The following is a 21,229-nucleotide window of genomic DNA, read 5'->3' as shown; positions in this document are numbered from 1 at the left end:
ATGGAACTCAGGGGCATTTGACCTCCAAGCTACACCCCTTGCCCTCATTTTTATTCTTTATTTTGAAACTGGGTCTCACTGAGTTCCAGAGGGCCTCACTAAGTAGCTGAGGCTGTACATGAACCATGATCCTCCAGGTCTCAGTCTCCTGAATGCTGGGATTACAAGTGTGCACTACCACGCCCAGCTCAAAATAATTTCTGATAATCCTTTGTATTTCCACACTGTCTGTTGGATGTCTCCTTTTTTTATTTCTGAATTGATTCTCTTTTTCTTTTGGTTAGGTTGGCCAGGGGTTTGTATATCATATTAAACTTTTCAAAGAACCAACTTTTTGTTTTGTTCATTCATTAAACTGTTTTTTATTTTGTATTTCATTTATTTCTAATCTGATTTTAATTATTTTCTTCCTTCTTTTAGCTTTGGGATTAGACTGTTGCCATTTTTCTAGGTCCTTGAGATGTGTCATTAGGTTGTTTACTTGGCAACTCTCTGTTCTTTTTATGTAGGCAATTAATGCTAAAATACTTTCCCTTAAAAATGCCTTCAAAATATTCAATAGTTTTGGTATATTGTGTTTTTATTTTCATTTAATTCCAGTAATTTATTCATTTCTCCCCTTATTTCTATTTTTACCCACTCATCTTTCAAATGTGTATCATTTGATCTCCATGAATTTAAATAGTTTCTTTTGGTCTTCCTGTTGTTGATTTCTACTATTATTCCACTATATTCTGAAAAGATTCAGGGAATTATATTACATGTTTTGAATTTGCTGGTGCTTGCTTTGTGGCCCAGGATGTGATCTATTTTGGAGAGTGTTCCATGGGTTGCTTCTGTATATGTCTATTAGGTCCATTTGATTTATAGTTTTCTTTAGTTCTGAAGAGTCTTTACTCATCTTTTGTCTTGACAATCAATCTAGTGGTGTGAGATGTATGCTGAAGTCTCCCAATATTCTTGTATTTGGGTCTATTTGAGATATGATGTCCTGAATAGTTTGTTTTACAAATGTGGGTACACCCACATTTGGGGCATAAACATTTACTATTATTATATCTTCTTGGTGAATTGTTCCTTTTAATAAAAGAGAGTGACCTGCTTTGTCTCTTCTGAGTGTTTTAGCTTAAAGATTGTTTTGTTTGATATCCATGTTGCTACTCCTGTCTGTTTTTGATCTCCATTAGCATGATATATCTTTTTCCTTTCTTTCTGTTTCAGCCTATGAATGTATTCAGCTGTAAGATGTGTTTCTTGCAAGCAGCATATATTTAGATTATGTTTTTTAAGCCCCTTTGCCAATCTATGTCTTTTAATTGGTGAGTTAAGACCTTTGACATTCAGAGATTTTACTAAAATGTGATTTTTGTTTCCTGCCATTTTGTGTTCTATCTTCTCTTTGATGTAATGTTATTTCTTTTTTCCTTGGTTGCTTCATTGACCAACTTCATCTTTTCTCTGATTCTTAAATTTACTTCTTTTTTCTTCTTCATAACTTATTTAAGTATTTTCTCTATTGTTGGCTTTTTATTCCTGAAATTTTTTAGACTCTTCTTATCATGAAACACTTTTGTTTCTCCATTATTTTTTAATAATAACCTTTCTAGATATAGCAGTTTTGGTTGGAAGTTGTTTTCTTCCAGGATCTGAGTTACATCAGACTGGTCTCTCCTGGTATTCACTACCTGGCTTGTAAAGTTTAGGGTGTTTTTTTTATTGTTTTGCTGCTGTATATCACCTGTTATTTTGTTTTCACTGCTTTTAAGATTCTTTACTTGGCCTCTATGTTGGCAATTTTGATTATTAAATGGCATGCTGAGGTCCTTCTTTGATCTTGTCTTAATGATTTTCTGTATGTCTTCTGTACTTGTAATTCCAAGTGTCTTTCCATGTTTGAAAAATTTCCAAAATTATTTATCTGAAAAGATTATTGAGCCGGGGGTGGGGGGCACACCCTTATAATTCCAGCATTCAGGAGACTGGAAGCAAAAGGTCATGGATCATGAACAGCCTCACCTATTTAATGAGGTCCTCTGCAACATAGTGAGACCTTATTTTGAAATAAAGAAAAAAAATTGAACAGATATAGTTCAGAGGTTGAATGTGCATTGGTTATATCTGCAGACTAGAACAAAAGAGAAAGAGTGAGAACGAGGCAAGAGGGAGAGAGAGAGAGAGAGAGAATGAATATACTTGGTGTGTATCTCTATCCCTACTTCTATGCCTTTTGTCCATAAGCTAGGATGTTTCCTTATCCCATAGTTGTTGGATGCTTAGGTTTTGTTGTTGTAATGACTTCCATATGATTTTAATATTTGAATGAACTGCCCTCCAGAGACACAACTGGGCATGATGCACTGCTGTGCTTGCTGCCTATGGTGAGCAAGCAGAATTTTGCATCTTTTCTGTGTCCTTGAAGTGTGGTGCTGGTTGCTTTAGATGTTGGAGCTCTTTGAACAATTTCTGCACTTCAAGTTCTTAGAATATGTTTCAAGATTTCTTGGGACTACAACACTGGAGTTGGCCAAAGCCAGCATTTACAATTTGGACCAGTGGCCTGAGATGGTGCCAGCAGCTGCACCAGGCCAGTTGTGTGCTTGGGCTTTTTGCGGTGGATCTCACATTCAGAGTACTGGATTTCTTCCACCCTGGTTTTTCTTTGTGTTTTGGTTCATATCTTCTGCTGCTTTGTTTATTTTGTTTGTCAAGATGCTGCCTTCTCAGTAGTTGAACTTTATTTGTTTTAGCTTCTGAGTTGTGCTGTGTCTTAGAGTTGCCATATTTTAAATGGCTAACTTTCATAGCAGAAGCTTCTTAGTTTAATGTCATTCCACTTATTAATTCTTGTTTTAATTTTCTGAGATTTGGTGGCCTTATTAAAAATGTTTATAGCTGTATCTCTATGTTGGAGTGTTAGACCAATGCCCTCCTCTAGTAATATTAAATCTGTGGTCTAATTTTTAGGTCTTTAATCTCTCTTTAGTAGATTGTTATGTAGGGTGAGAGGCACATATTTAATTTTATTTTTATTCAAATGGATAACCATTTTTCCAACACCATTTTTTGAAAAGGCTGTATTTTTCCTAATATAAGTTTTTGGCACCTTTATTGAAAAATCAATTGGCTATAAGTGTTTGCATTTGTTTCTGTATCATCGATTTTTTCTTTGCTCTGTATGTCTGTTTTTGTGTCAATACCATAACATTTTTATTACTCTATCTATGTAGTGTAATTAAAGTGAAGAATACTAATGTCTCCTGGATAATTCTTATTACTGATAATTGCTTTGGCTAGCTTAGGTCTTTTGTTTCTTTATAGAAAATGTATGACTAATTTTTCCATACTAATGTATGAGAAAAATGTCATTGATATTTTGATAGAGATTGCACTGATTGCTTTTGGTAGAAAGGCCATTTTGATATTTATTCTGCTTATCCAAAAGAAAGGGAGCTCTGTCCATCTTCTAATACTTTCAGTTTCTTTCTTTAGTGTTTTGTAATTTTCATTGTAGAGATTTTTTACCTCTTCAATTAGATTTATTCCTAGGTACTGTAGTGGTTTTGATGTTATTGTGAATAAAATTGTTTTTCTGGATTACTTTTTCAATGGATTCATGGTTGGCATACAAAAAAACTACTGCTTTTTAGAATAATTTTGTATTTTGCTATATGTTTCAATTTTTCTTCTCTAGAATATTTTTAGTGGAGATTTTTTTGGGGGTCTTCTAAATATAGAAACATGTCACCGGAAAATAGAGATAATTTCAGTTCTTTCTTATTTGAATTCCTTTGATGTCTTCTTGCCAAATTGCTCTGGCAAGAAGTCTCAAAGACTAAATTGAAAAGGAGTAGTAATAGTGGGTACCTTTATTCTGTACTGATCTTAAAGAAAATTTACTTTAAATGAAGATTTTCTTCATTCAATATAATGTTGGCCTTGGGTTTATTGTATATTGACTTAACAATGTAGACGTAAGTTCATTATGTTTTGTTTTTCTAAAATGTTTTTTTAAAATAAATGTGTTTAGAATTTTGTCAATTGCTATTAAATATATATTGATATGATCATTCGATTTTTATCTTTTTTATGTGATGAATAACATGCATTGTTTTGTATATGTTTAACCAACCTTCCATCCCTTGGATAAAATCAACTTGTTCATGATGTATAATTTTCTTGATGAGGTTTTAAATATATATCACTAATATTTTGCTTAGAATTTTTGTATCTATGTTTATCAGTGATATTAACCTGTAATTTTATTTTACTGAGGTTTTCTTATTTAGTTTTTGTATTAAGAATATACTGACCTCATAAAAAGAATTTGGATGAATTACATCTCTTTCTGTTTTGTGGAATAACTTGTAAAATATTGGTTTTAATTCTTAGGCAAAAGTTTGGGAGAAATCAGCTAGAAATTTTCCCAGACCTGGGCTTTTCTTTAGTAGAATTTTTTTTTTTATTGCTGTCTCTATCTTTTGGTTTTCTATGGATCAGTTTAAATTTTTTATATTTTCTTGAATAAATTTAGGCAGGATTTATGTGTCTAGAAATAAGTAAAGTTTTTCTATGTTTTCCAGTTTACTAGAGTGTACATTTTCAAAATAGTTGCTGATGATTTTCCAGATTTCCCCATTGTCTGTGATGATGTTTTTTAAATTTATGATTTTAATAATTTATATTGATTCTTTTAGTGAGGTTGCTGAACATTTATTAATCTTGTTAATCTTTTAAAAATAATATTTTTATTGATCACTTGTATTGTTTGGTTATTTTATTGTTGTACTCTATTTTATTTATTTGTGTTGACTTTAATTATCTTCTACCTTTTTTTAGGTCATTGAGGTATGCCATAGTTGTTCATTTTATTTTATTTATTTTTTCTTATTTTTCTTTTTGATGGTACTGGGGTTCCTAGAAACCCTTCTACCTTTGGGCTACACCCCCCGACCTATTTTATACTTCTTTTAATTTTGGAAACAGGGTCTCTTGAGCCAGTGCGGCTGGTTTCAAACCTTCATGATCCTCCTGTCCCCGCCTCCCAAACACAGGGATTACAAGCATGCACCACCACTCCTGGCTCGTGTGTGTGTGTGTGTGTGTGTGTGTGTGTGTGTGTGTGTGTTACTCGGGTTCCTGGAAACCCTACTACATATAGGCTAAACTCCCAGCAGACCTATTTTATACTATTTTTATACTTTTCTTTTCTTTTCTTTTCTTTTCTTTTCTATGTGGGTACTTAATGCTATATAGTTTCCTCTGAAAAGCACTTTCATTAGTGTACCATGCATTCTGTTATGTTGTACCTCTATTTTTACTTAGTTCTAATTTTTTTAAGTTTTCTTCTTATGTCTTCTCTGTTGTATTCCTCATTTAAAAATGTACATTCAGTATCCATCTATTTATTTATTTTTGTATCTTTGTTGATTTTTACTTTCTTTTATTATCTGAAAAGATGTAGGATATTATGCTACTTTTTAAATTTTGCTAGTACTTGCTTTGTGGCTCAGGCTGTGATCTATTTTTGAAAAGTTCCCATTAGTAGCTGAAAATAAAGTATATTTCAGCTATTGTTGAATCAAATAGTCTGTATATATCTATTAGGTTCCTATAGCTTATAGTTTTCTTTAGCTCTGAAGAATCTTTACTTATTTGTTCCCTCCAATATTAATCAAGTGGTATGCATTAAAGTCTCCCAGTATTAGTGCATTTGGGTCTATATAAGACCTTATTTTCTGAAAAATTTGTTTTATATAAGTGGGTACACACTAATTTGGAGCATATTTAATATCATTACATCTTCTTGTTGGATTGTCCCTTTTATTAGTAAGAAAACACCTGCTTTGTCTCTTTTTATACGTTTTTGGTTAACATTTGCTTTGTTGGATATGAACATTGCTACACTTGCTTCTTTGTATTCTCATTTTCATGGCATATCTTTTTACACAATTTACCTTTAGCCTATGGATATCATTGCCTGTAAGGTAAGTTTCTTGGAAATAGCCTGTATTTAATTATATTCTTTAATCTACATTGAAAGGCTATATCTTTTATTAAAGGTGCTAATGACATTAACATTCAGTATCATTATTATTATTATTATTATTATTATTATTATTATTATTATTAGTGGTGGTGGTACTGAGGTTCCTGGAAGCCTTTCTACCTCCAGGTTACACTCCCAGACATAGTTTATATTTTTTTTATTTATTTGGAAACAGGGTCTCTTAAGCCAGAGAGGCTATGAACCTGTGCAATCCTCCTGTCTCTGCCTCCCAAGCATGGGGATTACAAGCATGCACCACCACACCCAGAGCTTAAGAGATGATTTTTGCTTTCTATCATCTTAAGTCATAATTTCTATTCAGTATACTGTTATTTCTCCTTCATTTAGTTGTCTTTTGGGTGGAATACACTCCTTCTCTGGTTCTGGTATTTATTTATTTATTTTTCTTCTTTGTATTTTATTTCTTTAAATATTTTCTTTAATGTTGGCTTGGTTATCATAAGTCTTTTTAGTTTATTTCTTTTATTGGAATATTTTTATTTCTCTATCAATTTTAATAATACATTTTCTGGATAAAATACTCTTTGTTGAACTTTCTTTTCATGGTATGTAGTACATCATATCAGACCCTCTTGTTTCATGACTTTGGTTGAGAAGTGTGGAGTGATTCATATTGTTTTGTCTCTGGATATCAGCTGTTCTTTTATTCTTGATAATTTAAAAATTCTTTATTTGACCTCTATGTTAATTTTCCTGATGATTATGGGTGTGGAGTATTCCTTTCATCTTGTCCTATTGGTGAGCTAAATGTTTCTTGTACATGAATGTCCAGGTATTTTTTCTTTGTTTGAGATAATTTTCTGATATTATTTCTCTGAAGAGATTATAAGACCATTTTTAATATTCTTGGTTCATGATTCTAGATTTTTTCAATATTTATTCTCTGTAAGGTCATTTCATATTCTTTCATTTTTTTTAATGTTCTGGTCCTGTTGTATTGTTTTCCCAATATTATTGCCTATGTGAGCTCTGTTGAATGAGTTGTCTTTCAAGAGTAAGACTCTTTTTACATGTAGTTTAGGCTGCCAGATGTAGTTTCTATTCAGTGCTTTAATTCATTTATTGTCTCCATTTCACTGAAAGCCTGCCTTCTTTTGTTCTTACAAAGGGCTTCAATTTCTCTATTTATTTGTTCATTTATTTCCTGTACACTTTCTATGATTTATTTTCTAGGGTCTATAATCAGAATTGTGAATTCTTTTTGTCTTTCTTACAGCCCAGTGATATTGGCTTCCCTTACTTTTGAGTTATGGAAGTTTATTGTTTTCTCTTGTCTTCATTCATTTGTTTTTGCAGTTCTCCCATTTGTATTTCCATTGTCTTGGCATCTCTGTTTTTTCTGTAACAGTCCTATGTATATTTATATTAAGGCCTAATTTTTATATAATCAAACAAGTTTGCCCCATGAGCCTCATTAAAAAGTTATAGTTCTTAGTACAGGCTAACAGGAGCATCAATTCTCTATGCCAAAATTTTTAATTTTATTGAGCCAGAAATTATGATGTTTTATTCAAAGCCTGTATGTAGCCTTTTAATTGGGAATTAGTGCCCCACAGAACTCACTACTGCTCTGCTAATTGTTAACCCATGAAAATCAAAATTTTGCAGAGTGCTAAACTCTGGCTTCTGTGGCCAGGGGCCCTGAGCACATGACAGCCAAATACTACTATGTTCTGAGTTTTTGGCTCAGCGGGCTAAGATTTGATATCCCAGAAACATCTTTGATGATCTGCTGATTTCAATCATAAAGAGTGATCTCAGTCACTGGCATGCATGCATTTCATCCATAAGTTTTCCAGTGTAGAAAATGACATCATATAGCTATGTAAATATTTTTTCTTCTCAGAGATTAATAGCTAAAACAATTATAACACCAAACAATTAATAAACATATATCTCCCTTCAGAGACATTATTCTCCAAGAAACATTGTTTAAGTACTATATTTAAACATATCATTGTTGCTTTACAGATCATAAATTGAAAATAATATATTGATAATAACATAAAATCTTAGTTGTTATAATTTTAGTAATCTTTTACTGGATTTTGAATTACTGGCTGAAAAATTTCCTTTGATTTTTTAAGACAATTGGCTGCAAATACTCAATATTGTTCTAGGAAGCAATGTTTTATATGATACTAAAATTTCCTTAAGCACTCTGACTGGATCAAGAATGGTAATTTGATTCAAGAAAAATGAACCTGTGGATACCCCACTGATCTGTACTCAAAGAAATAGAACAATAATGACAAGGAAGTAATACTAATCAGTTCTTTTCTTTCCTAATTATTAGAAGTAGGTATTTAATTATGAGAGATAAATGTGATATGGGAGAATCACAAAAGTCATGATAATACTTTAGATGAAGTGTTAACAAAGTAATGATAAGTAGAGAAAAAATGAGTTGGGTATAAAAACAAAAAATGTGTAGGCACATAAACTGGAGTGTCATCTTGTTAATAAAACAATAAAATTAAGATTCATTCTTCCAGGTACCAGTGTTTATAGAGTAAATAGACTTAAATACCAACCTTCCTAAAACTTTCTAATTTGTCTTTATTTGTCTCTATTCTTTCTCTCAAGAAGTTAATTGGCTAGCAAGAGATATATCTTCATGAGCATTTTATAGAAATATATATGCATATACACAATTTCAGAAGGCATAGAGAAAAGAGAAGTAACTTATATACACCAGGAATTCCAGAAAAAAATGAACAAGAATAATCAGTGGTACATGAAGAAACAGAATGAAATAAACTTTACTGAGATCTGGAAAGTAGAAAGATGAGATTTTAATAAAATGTTTTTCATACTTAAGCATTGACATTTAGCAAAATGACATGTCCTAATTTATTTTCTACATCACAGCCCAAGGCAAAAATGAAGAAAAAGGAAAATATGTAGACTGAATGTGGTTCCAAAGGTCATAGAAAGATTTAATTGAAAGTTAATAAAATAATACTATTAAATTCAATATGCAGTAATTAATTAAAACATATAAATATTCAGTTTTTAAATATAACATATAATTTTAAACATGATTTTATCCAAGATCTGAGAATTTATTCATAAATGTTGTGAAATGATATATTACATTGATGATGTTATTTCTTCTATTTTTTTAAATTTTTTTTATTGAACATAAATTGTATACATTTAAACTATACTTGATGCCCCCTCCCCCCCATTTTCTCTTCCCCCCTCCCACCAAGATTGTCCTGGGTAACCATGCCATATTCATAATTTTACACATATTTGGATGTGGGCCCTCATTAATCAAGTTCAGCCTTCCTCCTCCCCTATCTTTTCATTCAAGGTTTGCTGGTATTTCCCCTCCATTATCTGGAGTACCACTGGTATCCTCTGTGTTCCATAGTTTGGGCATATTAGAGGAAACATATGTACCGTTTCCTTCTGTGCTTGGCTGATCTCACTTAACATAATGCTCTCCAGAACTTTTCATCTTCTTGCAAATTGTATGACTTTGTTTTTCTTTATGGCTGAGTAGAATTCCATTGTGTGTATTTCCCAGAGTTTTGCAATCCATTCATCTATTGATGGAGACCTGGGTTGGTTCCATATTTTGGCTATTACAAATTATGCTGTTATGAACTTAGGTATGCATATGTTGTTATAGTTCTCTGAATTCAATCATTTTGGAAAAATACCCAGGAGTGGTAGAGCTGGATCGTATGGTGGATCTATTTTTAGCTTTCTTAGGAATCTCCACACAGATCTCCATAGTGGCTGAACTAGTTTGCACTCCCACCAACAGTGTAAAAGAGTTTCTCTTTCCCCACATCCTCACCAGCATTTGTTGTTATTTGATTTCTTTATGCTTGCCACTCTGACTGGGGTTAGATGGAGTCTCAGTGTAGTTTTGATTTGCATCTCCCTGATGGCTAATGATGTTCAACATCTTTTCATGTATCTATTGGCCATTTGTTTATCTTTTCTTTTATGAAATGGCTATTCATTTCAGTTGCCCATTTCTTGATTGGGTTATTTGTTTTGTTGGTATAGAGTCTTTTGAGCTCTTTGTATATTTTGGATATTAACCTGCCTTCTGCTGGCTTTGGGAATAGACTTCTGCAGACTTTCTAGGTCCTTGACTTGTGTCATTAGGTTCTTTACTTGGTGGTTCTCTGTCCTTCTTCTGTGGGCACTCAATGCAATAAACTTCCCTCTTAATACTGCCTTCATGGTGTCCCATAGATTTTGGTAGGTTGTGTCTCACAATCTACCAAATAAAAATTTGTTTTCATTTGTTTCCATAAATTTCTTTATTTCTTTTCAAATTTCTGCTCTTACCCACTCATCATTCAATAGTGTATCATTCAATCTCCATGCATTTGAATAATTTCTTTTGAGTTTACTGTTGTTAATTTCTACTTTTATTCCATTATGGTATGAAAAGATGCAAGAAATTATATTACATCTTTTGAATTTGCTGACACTTTGTTTGTGACCCAGTATGTGGTCTATTTTGGAGAAGGTTTCATGGGCTGCTGAGAAGAATGTGTATTCTGTACTTCCTGGCTGAAATATTCTGTAAATGTTTATTAGGTCCATTTGCTTTATGGTTTTCTTTAGTTCTAAAGAGTCTTTACTCATCTTTTGCCTTGAAGATTGATCCAGTGGTTTGAGAGGCATATTAAAGTCTCCCAGAATTATTGTATTTGGGTTTATTTGGGATCTGATGTCCAGAAGGGTTTGTTTTACAAATGTGGTTGCACCCATGTTTGGGGCATAAATATTTACTATCATTATATCTTCTTGGTGTATTGTTCCTTATAATAAAAGGAGGTGCCCTGATTTGTCTCTTCTGATGTGTTTTAGTTTAAAGTCTGTTTTATTGGATATCAGGGTTGCTACCCCTGCTCTTTTTTGGTCTCCAATAGTATGGTATATCTTTTTCCATCCTTTTACTTTCAGTCTGTAAATGTCTTTGGCTATAAGGTGAGTTTCTTGCAGACAGCATATATTTGGATTATGTTTCTTAATCCACATTGCTAGTCTATGTCTTTTGATTGGTGAGTTAAGTCCTTTGACATTAAGAGATATTACTGAAATATGATTTTTGTTTTCTTCCATTTTGTGTTCAGTCTACTATTGGATGGATTGGTCTTTCTTCTTTACTTAAATGGCCCACTTATTAATTTCCTCTCTTCTCTGGTTCTGAAGTCTGCTTCTTTTTTCTTCTTTATGGTTTATTTCTTTAAGAATTTTCTCTAGTGTAGGCTATGAATTCATGAATTTTTAAAAATTCTGTTTATCCTGAAACACTTTTGTTTCCCCATTGATTTTGTATAGTAGTTTTGCTGGATAAATTAATTTTGGTTGTAGTATTACTTCTATTTTTAACTTCAGTGCTTCTTTAACAGACTGGAATAAAGTTTTTCTTATTGTGACTGTCAAAAACGTTCAACATTTTTGACAACCAGACAAATTCAGATAAAAATGTATGAAAATAGGAACTATTTTATATTGTTGATTAAACTGCAAATAATAAACATGCAATTTATATAACACACACACACACACACACACACACACACACACACACACAATCGTTACTCAAACAAAAAGAACAACAAAAGTATGTCATGTAAACCTGAGCATGATGGTGCATGCTTGTAATCTCAGTTCATGAAAAGCTGAGACAGGAGAATCACAAGTGTCTGGACAGTCTCAGCTACTTACTGAGGTCCACGACAACTTAGTGGGTCCCTGCTTTAAAATAAAGAATAAAAGAGGACTGGAAATGTAGCTCAGGGTTCAATTTCTGGTAGCACAAAAATTATGTTATTTTTATGAAAATAGATAGAATTTAAGAATATTATGCCAAGTGAGATGGACCAATCTCAGAAAGTGAATAGTTGTTTGTTTCATAATGGAATCTAGAAGGAAATTAAGAAACAAAGGAGACATCAGATAAAAAAGTAGAGATTTCAATGGAAAAATGGAGGAAACTTAAATAAGAGAGAAGGGGAAATAGATGTAATTTAGGTAACAGTTTAAATATGAATCTCAATAAAATATATAGAGAAGGCGAGTGTGGAAAGTGGGTTCCAGAGAAAAAACACTAAGTTTTGTGTACATGTACATTCCTATCAATCTATAGTTCAGCATGATGTATAATTACAATGCACCAGTATAAATGTAAAAATTAATTATAGGCCGGATGTGGTTGCACACACTTGTAATCCCCGCGCTTGGGAGGCAGAGACAGGAGGATCCCACAGGTTCAAAGCCAGCTGTGTGCATACTGGCTTAAGAGACCCTGTTTCAAAAAAAAAAAAGTATAAAAAATAGGAAATAGGTCTGGGAGTGTAGCCCGGAGGAAGAAAGATTTCCAGGAACCCCACTAACACCAATAATAATAATAATAATAATAATAATAATAATAATAATAATAATAACAATAATAATAATAATAACAACAACAACAACAACAACAACAACAATATTGAATTGGTTTTAAACCTTGAACAAGTCTTTTCTCTGAATTAATTTTTTTATGTCAGATATTTTCTTTTGTGCTTTTATTGGTGCATTATAATCTCATATCATAATGTAAATCATGTTGACAATGACATACATACACATGCTTTTGGTGCCCACACTCCTTATTTTTCTTCCTCCTAATACAGAGTTCCCAGATTACCTGGTATATATTCAGATGTATACACATAGTCTATGGTATTATTTCTATTATTGAACTTAAGTCTTCCTCCACCCCTACCCTTGTATATCCTCCCTGACTCCTCTGAGGTTTCTCCTCCTCATCAGGAGTCTCTTTGTATCCTAATTGCCAAATTGTCCAGCCACTATGAAGATCAGTGTGGATAGATCTTAAAAAACTTTGAATAGATTCACTATTTAATTTGGACATATCACTACTGAGTATCTTTCTAAAGAGGTTGATATCAGAGAACAACAGTAATATATGCATACCCATGTTCATAGCACCACAATTCGCAATAGACAAACTATGAAACCAATCTATGTGTCCATTAACAGATGAATGGATTAAAAAATTATGGGATATTGACACAATGGAATTCTATTCAGCAATAAAGAAAAATAAAATTACATCATTTACAAGAAAATGGAAGGACCTGGAGAACATTATGATAAGATTAGCCAATCACAAAGAGAGAGTATCATATGAAGAACTAATTTGTTTTAATAAAACACTTATAAATTACATATATATGTAAATTACATATATATTTAAATTATATATATATTTAAATTATATATATATTTAAATTATATATATATTTAAATTATATATATATATATATATATATATATATATATATATATATATATTTGGTAGCCCATAGATTTTTGTCTTGTGTGCATTTTGTTCAACTAGAGTTCAGCCCAAATATGTATTTATCAAGTTTTTCTTCTGATTTTTAATCTGAGAATTAATAGCCATTATTTTTAAATTCATAAAATTTTATGGTAGTGGATTAAGATATTTAGATGTTTTAATTGTATCAGTACATTATACAAATATTAACCTACTTTGGAAAAAATTGTTAATATTTTATGTATAATATTCTGAGATATATGTGTATATATATATATATATATATATATATATATATATATATTACTTTAAAATGTTTTATTATTTTTTTAAAAAATAAGAAATAGAATATAATTCAGCAATTCATTACTATGTATATATCCAAAGAAAAAAACTTACCATTCTCAGGAGGTATTTGAACACCCACATTTATTTTATGATTATTCACAATAGTCAAGATATCTAATTAGTGTTTACTTATAGATGATTAGATAAATACATTGTATGTGTATAATGTTCTAATATAAATATATATGTACATAAATAATATTATATATCAATATTGGGTATACTTTATATATATACTATTTTTATGTATATGACACATTATTCATTATGCTGTTATTAAAAATTAAATTTTGTAATTGCATCAAATTTTATGAAGCAGAAGGGCATTATATTAAGTTAATAAAATACACAGAAGACAACTTCTCCCTGTTTTCACTAATAGGCAGAAGCAAAAAATATTAATATTATAAAGTTAGAGATCAGAATTCTGGTTATTATAGGCTGGGAAGAAGGACAAAGAGAGGTAAGTGTAATGGAGAGGGTTTGGTTAATGTCTACAAGGATGCAACTGGATAAGAGGAATAACTTCTAATGCTCAATAGTACCATAGGTTAATTAGAGTGGACATTTAATTTTATATTTCAACATATCTTGTAGAGAGAATTCAAATGTTTACAACACAAAAAATGATGTTTGAGGTTAGAATTATACCAATTAACATGATTTGACTACTACGTACTGCTTATATGTATTAAATATTATGTTTTACCCCATAAATAAGTAAAATAATTATGTCAATTAACAATAAAAATGTGAGAAGTAAAACAAAGGTTTATTTAAAAATTACTTAATAGCCAGGCATGGTGGTGCATGCTTGTAATACCAGCATTCGGGAGGCTGAGACTGGAGGATTGCAGTTCGTGGGCAGCCTCGGCTACTTAGGCCCTCCGCAACTTAGTGAGACCCTATTTCAAAATAAAGAATAAAAAAAAAATAGGACAGGGGGTGTAACGCAGAGGTCAAATGCCCCTGGGTTCCATCAACCAGACCCACACACATAAAAAAAAGCTAAATAAAATTTAAGTGTTCTCAAAAAAATAAGTATGTGAAGTAATACATATGTTAAGTAACTTAATTTATCCATACCAAACTGTTTTCATGTATCAATATATCATGTTATATGCTAAAAATGTATGTATTTTTTACTTGAATAAAAATGTAACAACTCAGGTGTGGTGGTGCAGGCTTATAATCCCAGCATTTGGGAGGCTGAGACCGGAGGATTGCAGTTCGTGGACAGCCTCAGCTACTTAGGCCCTCTGCAACTCAGTGAGACCTGGTTTCAAAATAAAGAATAAAATATAGGGCAGGGTTTGTAGCTTGGAGGTCAAATACCCCTGAATTCCATCCCCAGATGCACAATAAATAAATAAATAAGATAAAAATAAACAATGGATACTTAATTAACTGATGTTTGCTGTCTAAAAGTATACATTAATCACATTTTTATGTCAGTAAATGTGGCTCGGTTTCTTTTTTATGAAATATTTTTAAATGTAATTTATAATATTACAAAAAAGCGTCTGTATATAGTGTTTGGTACAGAATGTTATATTCTTTTTTTTTCTACTAATATCTTAGTACCTAAATAAGTGTGAAGTGCATCTAAATTTCAGTAGTGATTCTGACCTATAATTTATAAAAGCCCTCCTCACCTGGATATATAATAATATATAATATAATAATAATAATAATAATAATAATAATGATAATGATAATAATAAAAACAACAGAAAGGCAGTGGTTGGTAGAAATACTCAGAGAGAGAGACATGCTATTCAGATCTGTCTCACTGGAATTTTTTTCTCTGACACAGCAAGATTTAACCTTTTAACTTTCTAGTTTTCTTCATTTATTGGCAATCTTACTCCCCATAGTACATGTAGCAATATTTGCAGACAGTTTCTCTTGTCACAATTAAGGGTCTATTTGAACCTGGTAGGGTAGAGACCAGAAATAACTGCTAACTATCTAACAATACACAGGCAGCCCCTGACAACAAAACATCATTGAAATAAAATGTCAATAATTCTCAGATTAAAAAACCTCAAGCCTATTTTGGACCTATTTGAAAGCTTTAAAAATAGTACCAAAGACTGGCAATAGACATGCCTAAGAAAGTTAAATAAACAGATAAAAGTAGACAGAGAAAAGTGACTACCTGCTCAGATGCTACCGCTTCAGACTTTCAAAGTTTTTTGCATCAAGAGATATGTGACTTTTCATCAGGCACCAAATATGAGCTAGATAAAGAAGGATAAAGGAATGACTTTTGAATTCCCAAAAGAGATACCAAAGGAAAAAGAAATAAAAATAAAAAAGAAATCAAAGGTTGGGGGTGTGTTATCAGATGTCCAGGAAATAATAAAGTAGGTTTTATTTTTTTATTTTTTAATTTATTTTTATTGGTGCATTGTAATCATACATCACATTGGAATATAAGACTTGAGAGGATATACAGCACACATCATCCAATTAGCCCTCATCTAGTCACCATCCCATTCCCTCTCCCTCCCTCGATCCCATGTTTGGTGATTAACTTTGATACATATGTTTATGTACCTCCTGCTTTTTAAAGAGGCTCCATCCTCCCCTATTCCATACTCTCTGATTGGTCACCTTAATTGCTTCACTATAGGGCCCTTTCTATAGCTCAACCACTTCCTGTTGCCCCTTTCCTCCTAGTTATTGCTGATTAGGGGAAGCATCTGGTTTTAATTTTCTGCGATATTTCTCTGTGCATGCCGTGTTGCAAATACCGATCCCACTCTTGAGGGCCCCAGATGTAGCCTGGCTACCCGGTGGACTGGTCCAGACCTCACTGGCTCAAGCAATGGCCTTGCCTCATGGGAGGGCCCGGTTCTGGCCTCACTGGCCCCGACACCAGCGTAACCCCTCAGCTGGCTCAGATCCCGGCCTCAGAGGCCCCAGCTCCAGCCTTCCGCACAGCAGGCTCCAGTGTTAGCCGATGGCCCTTGCATTGGCCTAACCCCTCGGCAGGCTCTGATCCAGGCCTCGGAGGCCTCAGTAGCAGCCTTGACTCATGGAAGTCTCCAATGCCGGCCAGTGGCCCCGGCACCGGCCTAATCTTTCAGCAGGCTCTGATCCCGGCCTTGGAGGCCTCAGCACCGGCCTTGCCTCACAGCAGGCTCCAATCCTGGCCTTGCTGGCCCCAGCACCAGCCTAACTCCTCAGTAGGCTCCAGCACTGGCCTAACCCCTCAGCAGGCTCTGATCCCGGCCTCAGAGGCCTCGATAGCAGCCTTGCCTCATGGAAGGCTCCGATGCCGAGCAGTGGCCATGGAACAGGCCGAACCCCTCAGCAGGCTACGATCCCAGCCTCGCTGGCTCCAGCACTGTCCTAAACCCTCGCAAGGCTCCGATCCCGGCCTCGGAGGCCTCAATAACAGCCTTGCCTCACGGAAGGCTCCGATCCCGGTCTCGCTGGCCCCAGCACTGGCCTAACCCCTCGGCAGGCTCTGATCCTGGCCTTGGAGGCCCCAGCGCCGGCCTTGCCTCATGGCAGGCTCTGATCCCAGCCTTGCTAGCCACAGCACCGGCCTAACCCCTTGGCAGGCTCCAATCCTGGCCTCAGAGGCCTCTAAGTGGCCTTGCCTCACAGAAGGCTCCAATGCCGGCCAGTGGCCCAGGCACCAGCCTAACCCCTCAGCAGGCTCTGATCCCGGCCTCGGAGGCCCCAGCACCAGCCTTGCCTCGTGGCAGGCTCTGATCCTGGTCTTGCTGGCCCCAGCACTGGCCTAACCCTCAGCAGGCTCCAATCCCGGCCTCAGAGGCCTCAATAGCGGCCTTGCCTCACGGAAGGCTCCGATGCTGGCCGTTGGCCCCGGCATCGGCCTAACCCCTCGGCAGGCTCCGATCCAGGCCTTGGTGGCTCCAGCACCAGCCTTGCCTCACGGCAGGCTCTGATCCTAGCTTTGCTGTGTCTGTCACCGGCCTCACCCCTCGGCAGGCTCTAATCTGAGCACCCTCTTCGTCCAACTATTTGTCCCACGTTCTCGAGGGTCCGTGGTGGTGGTAGCATTCTACCTCTGGGGTCATTACTTCAAAGGTTCCAGGTGTAATGCATCAGATCTCTGCCTCCTCTGAGTACTGTCCACTGCCATTGTCACTGTCTCCACCATTTCAAATCTTTTTTAAATTTATTTTTATTGGTGCATTGTAATCATATATCACATTGGAATACAAGACTTGAGAGGCTATACAAGCACACATCATCCAGTTAGCCCTCATCCAGTCCCCATCCCATTTCCTCCCCCTTCCTCAATTCCATGCTTGTTTGGTGATTAACTTTGATACATTTGTTTATGTAGCATCTGGTTTTTATTTTCTGCTATATTTCTCTGTGCATGCCACGTCGCAAGTACCAATCTCACTCTTGATGGCCCCAGTAGTGGCCTGGTTACCCGGTGGACTGATACAGACCTCACTGGCTCAAGCAGCGGCCATGCCTCATGGGAGGCTCTGATCCCGGCCTCGGTGACCCCAACACTGGGCTAGCCTCAAGGCAGGCTCAGGTCCTGGCCTCGGAGGCCTCAGTAGTGGCCTTGCCTCACGACAGGCTCCAATGTTGGCCGCTGGTCCCGGCACCAGCCTAATACCTCGAAGGCTCCAATCACGGCCTCGGAGGCCCCAGCTCTGGACCTGCCTCACAGCAGGCTCCGATCCAAGCCTTGCTGGCCCGGGCCTCGGAGGCCCTAGCACCGGCCTTGCCTCACGGCAGGCTCCAATGTTGACCACTGAACCTGGCATCAGCTGAACACCTCAGCAGGCTCCGATCCAAGCTTCGGAGTCCCCAGTAGTGGCCTTGCCTCACGGCAGGCTCAGATGCCAGCCATTGGCCCTGGCACCAGCCTAAACCCTCGGCAGGTTCTGATCCTGGCCTCGGAGGCCCAAGCGCCAGTCTTGCCTCACGGCAGGCTCTGATCCCGGCCTCGCTGGCCCCGGCACCAGCCTAACCCCTCAGCAGGCTCTAATCCCGGCCTTGGACGCCCCAGCACCGGCCTGGCCTCATGGCAGGCTTCTATCCCGGCCTCACTGGCCGCGGCACCGGCCTAACCCCTCGGCATGCTCTGATCCCGGCCTCAGAGGCCCCAGTAGCGGCCTTACCTCACGGTAGGCTCAGATGCTGGCTGCTGGCCCTGGCACCGGCCTAATCACTTGTCAGGCTCTGATCCTGGCCTCAGAGGACCCAACACTGGCCTTGCATCACAGCAGGCTCCAATCCCAGTCTTTCTGGCCCCGGCACTGGCCTAACCCCTTGGCAGGATTCGTTCCCAACCTCGAAGGCCCCAGCACCGGCCTTGCCTCACGGCAGGCTCCAATCCGAGCACCCTCTTTACACAGCCATTTGTCCCACGTTCTCGAGGATGCGTGTTGTTAGCATTCTGCCTCTGGAGTTATTACTTCAAAGGTTTCAGGTGTAATGCATAAGATCTCTGTCTCCCCTGAGTACTTGCCACTGCCATCGCCACTGCCTCCACCATTTCAAATCTTTCCCAAGCTCTTTTTCCACTCTGAATGTTGTCCAGTGTTCCTAAGCATGTGTGACAGTAGCATTCGACATTTGGTGTAATTTCTCCAAAAAAATAAGGTTGGTAGGATCTGATTTCTGCTTCACCTGAATACAAGTTTCCACCGCCATTGCGGAGACTGCTTTCAACACTGCCTTTCTCCTAGGTCTCCACTAAACTCTCTCCTTAAAGGTGATATCCAAGATTCTTAACAATGTAGAGAAGAAGCAGTTATCCTTCGCGGGGAATTTTTCCAAAACTTCCAGTTCATTTGGATAAGTTTTGTCTGCATCTCTAGTAGCCTGGCATCCACCATGGCCTTCTTGACCCCTCTCCGATATTTTTCCTTTTTCTTTTTCTTTTTCTTTCTTTTTTTTAATAAGAGAAGACAGTATGTGTGGTTTGAGGAGGTTGTGGAATCAGGCACTCAGTAGCACTGTGACCGGGGCCTGGTTTCCCCAGGGGTCCAGCATGCTCTGCATGATTCTGCCTAAGGCCTAGGTCGCAGGACCTTGCGACCGGGCCTTGGTTTCTCCAGGATTCTGGAGTGCTCTCCACGATCCTGCCTGGGGCCCAGGGTCCTGCAAACCATCCCCGGTTTGTCTGGGGGACCAGCGTGCTCTGTCTGAACCCCGTTCAGGGCCCAGGGCCTTGCGACAGGGCCCTGGTTTCCCCAGGGGTCTGTCATGCTCTGCATAATCCTGCCTGGGGCCCAGAGTCCTGAGACATGTGCCCTGGCTCTTCTGGGGTCTGGCGTGCCCCGCCTGACCCCCACCCGGGACCCAGGGTCTTATGACCGTGTCCCGGTTTCTCCAGGGGTCTGTCATGCTCCACGCGGTCCAGCCCAGGGCCCAGAGTCCTGCGACCCAGGCCCCAGATCTCAGACTCAGTAATTTAAAAAATGAGAAAAATAGCTGGCCATAGTGGCACATGCTTGTAATCCCAGCATTTGGGAGGCTGACACAGGAGGATTGTATTGCAAACAGCCTCAGCTAATTAGTAAAGCCCTTTACAATGCAGGGAGACCCTGTTTCAAAATTAAAAATTAAAAAAGGCTAAGGGTAACTTGGAGGTAGAATGCCCCTGTGTTCCATCCCCAGTATCTCAAAAGAGGAAAAATAACTATAGTTAACAGCTGGATAAGCAGAATCATTTTCAATCAGGTGGTCAACAAAATTGAAGAGTAATTAAATAATAAGAAAACCATTTAGGGATTGTATACAGAATGTAAAAATATGAAAAAATTTATTATAAACTATAGTTTTATTTTATGGTAAATTTAATAAATTATCTGGTAAATAATGCTGCAAGATGTTCTGAAGAGTTTGAAGACCAAACATGAGTCTAATACATTCTATCATCTTTAATTTAAAGTTCTCTTTTGAGTGAATCATGAAAAGGTAGAAGACAAGATACAGGAGATTCATGCACTTTAGTGATCTTTATTAAGCAAAAGAAATGGACCATGTGTAGTACTTTCCTTAGTTTGGACTGGCTATCAGTGTAAGAACAGCTCCAATAGAAAATATCTCTGTAGAGAGCTTGTGCATCAGAAATCATGTACAAAGAAGAGGAAAGGTAAAGTGTATTATTTGTTTCTTTGTTTGAAGGATATTTGTTGAACTTGCACAGCTAAGCTGATTTTTTCTCCATCCCTGAGATGTACAAACTGTGGTCAAGATAAAATTTGGGATCAGAGCAACACACTGTTTTTTTTGTTTGTTTGTTTGTTTGTTTGTTTTGGTTTTTTTGTGGTACTGTGGTCCCTGGAAGCCCTTCTACCTCCGGGCTACACTCCCAGACCTCCCAGACCTATTTTTTACATTTTGTTTTATTTGAAAGCAGGGTCTCCTAAGCCAGCGCATGTGGCTGGCTTCAAACCTGCACGATCCTCCTGTCTCTGCCTCCCAAGCACTGGGATTACAAGCATACACCACCACGCCCGGCCAACACACTG

Source organism: Muscardinus avellanarius, assembly GCF_963383645.1.
Source record: "Muscardinus avellanarius genome assembly, chromosome: 15".
In the NCBI taxonomy this organism is placed as follows: Eukaryota; Metazoa; Chordata; class Mammalia; order Rodentia; family Gliridae; genus Muscardinus; species Muscardinus avellanarius.
This window is presented reverse-complemented; position numbering follows the sequence as displayed.